The sequence below is a fragment of the Phalacrocorax carbo genome, chromosome 2 (assembly GCF_963921805.1).
Source record: "Phalacrocorax carbo chromosome 2, bPhaCar2.1, whole genome shotgun sequence".
NCBI classification, from domain to species: domain Eukaryota; kingdom Metazoa; phylum Chordata; class Aves; order Suliformes; family Phalacrocoracidae; genus Phalacrocorax; species Phalacrocorax carbo.
Window position 1 is genome coordinate 121,006,402 of NC_087514.1, and position 2,948 is coordinate 121,009,349.

Here is a 2,948-nt window from a genome sequence, read left to right on the forward strand (position 1 = left end):
TGTGCACAGACAATACCTCTTAGCTAGGAGACAGTAACTAATGGCTTAGCTGGGAGCAAAGACTGCCTACAGGAGTTACAAAAAGCCCTCGGTATTAAAAAGCCTTACCTTCTTACCTTTGAAAAGGGAACTTCTCTCCTACGAGCAAAGGGAGGAGAGCACAGCTAAGCTGCAGGGCTGACAGATGCTCCTCTCCAGCCAAGTCGGGAGCTTGGCTGCATGGTCTCTGGCATCTGTTCACAACTGAGATGGGTGCTCAGTCATGAGGGAAGCATAAGCACTTGTGCACTCCGTTTTGGGAGGTGTAGGCTCTTACATTGTTAGCAGTAATGTGTTTCCCATTCAAAGAGCACGAGAGGCACGTCACCAGGGTGGGCTTGCCTTCGTCTGACCAAACCCTGACAGTTTCAAAGGCTTAACTAGGGGCTGCACTAGCTACAGTCATAGTTTGATAATTTGAGCAGGAAGTAAGTTGCAGCATTAATACAAGTTCTGTTCTTTACTGAACAGCCAGAGCATAATTAAAGTCACTTTCATGGGATTTATGCTTACTAAACAGCCTCAGATATTTTCTTCTGAACTTCATGCATCTGATTCAACTGAGAACATCTTTCTGCTTTAAATCCATTAACTTTTTCCATTACAGAGAACAACCCTATATAATTGTTTTGCAGACAACCCCATGGAGATTTTCTGATTACCCACTTACTGACTTACAAGACAATCAATGTCCAACTTAGCCACAGACTGTCAGCAGCCACTCAGCTTTCTCCCCACACAGCTCTCTCCACCCATGTTATGCCCTAAAAGGAGGGGATGAAGTTTTAGGTGATTAGGAGTGATCAGAACAGGGTACCATTAGCTTACTCTCTGTTTCAAAGTCAAAAAGGGAGTGCAGGAGTCACAACTCCACATTCCCTTCTCTACCCACTATGACAGGAGCTAAACAGTGGGGGTCAAGAGCATCAGTGTTACAGCATGAAGCCAACCTGCCAAACCACATTCCTTCTCTTCCAGATCCCCTTTGTCAGGACTTGATGCATACCCTGCCTGCCATCCAGGTAAAGCTCTTGTGACTGGAACAGTTATGTCCAGATTATGGCATCTGAATAGGAAAAAAAGGGTGCAACAGCAAGCTACAACTCTAGAAGGAACCACACCTAGGCACCAATCTAATGCCTAAAGGTTTCTTACTTCTCACTCTCCTCACTCTAGTCCTAGCCCAGACCATAACCCTAGGCCTGGGCTAAGATTTCTGCCCTGGGACATGCTGAACCTCCAGGTGTCCATCGCTGGTGGCAGGGACCCCTCACTAGCACAACCCGAACCACTTCGCAGACAATGTGACTAAGTGACCTCATGCACAGCTGGTGGAAATCATACATTTGGGTAAGTTTCAATTGTACAGGCATTGGTGTAGGGGACCCAAACATCGCCTTCTTTAGTAATGTGTTACAGGTAGTGAAGAAACAACATGGCAAAGGCAAAAAGCAAAGGGAAGGATGAGCAAACTCTGCCCTGGACTTCTTGCTCTCAAGCAAGAATCAAAGATCAAAGGATAAGTAAGGCCCCTTTTTGTTTCAACTGTGAGTTTGCTATGAAAAGCCTCTTTCTCATATTTCAGACACATGAAACCCTGTCAGGACAGACCTAGTAGTGCATTCACCTAAAAAAACACCTCCTGACAGGCATCTAATACTAAGCGTCAGGAGAAGGAAGCATGGCAGGTATTCTCCTGTTTCCTCAGCTGAGAGAAGGTCCAACCAATGCATCTAAGGCCTGTCCTACCACCATACCCGATCTCCTCCCTGCGCTTTCTGACCCACGCAGCTTAGCTGTGTCAGTGCCAAGCTCACAGGAGTACATAACCTGTACCCGCCTCACCTCTTCCTTGGCATTGCTAAGCAAAAGAGACAAAAGTAACTTAAAAACTGCCTGAATGTGTCACTGTTACTGCTACTGACGTATCTTCTTCCCATTACAAAGCACAAAAGAAGGAACGCTTTCAGGGAATATAGAATCATGGAATCATTAAGGTTGGAAAAGAACTCTAGGACCATCAAGTCCAACCGCCAACCCAACATCACTGTGTCTCCTAAACCATGCCCTGAAGTTCCACGTCTACACATTTTTTGAACACCTCCAGGGATGGTGGCTCCACCACCTCTCCGGGCAGCCTCTTCCAATGCCTGACCACTCTTTCGGTGAAGAAATGTTTCCTAATATCCAATCTAAACCTCCCCTGACACAGCTTGAGGCCATTTCCTCTTGTACTATCGCTAGTAACTTGGAACAAGAGACCAACACCCACCTCGCTACAGCCTCCTTTCAGGTATTTGTAGAGAACAATAAGGTCTCCCCTCAGCCTCCTCTTCTCCAGGCTAAACAAACCCCGTTCCCTCAGTCACTCCTCACAAGACTTTTTCTCCAGACCCTTCACCAACTTCCTCGCCCTTCTCTGGACACGCTCCGGCAACTCAATGTCCTTCTTGTACTGAGGGGCCCAAAACCGAATGCAATATTCAAGGTGCGGCCTCACCAGTGCCGAATACAGGGGCACCATCACTTCCCTACTCCTGCTGGCCACACTAGTCCTGACACAAGCCAGGATTCAGCCAGCTGTCGACCAACACCCCCAAATCCTTTTCTGCCAGGCAGCTTCCCAGCCACTCTACCCCCAGGCCTGTAGTGTGGCATGGGGTTATTGCGACCCAAGTGCAGGACCCGGCACTGAGTCTTGTTAAACCTCAAAAATATAACCAGGAAAAAACCCTAAAAGTCCATCAGAAGACAACCAGGCCCGACCAAAGTGAAAGCCGAAATTACGTCCCTGAGGCAGGTACCAGTGCAAATCCCTTCCCTTCCCCGGCCGTGGGGCGCCGGCAGCCCGGCAGGCCGCAGCGGACCGGCGCCGCAGGATGTGAGCTCACGGCGCCGCCCCTTCCCCC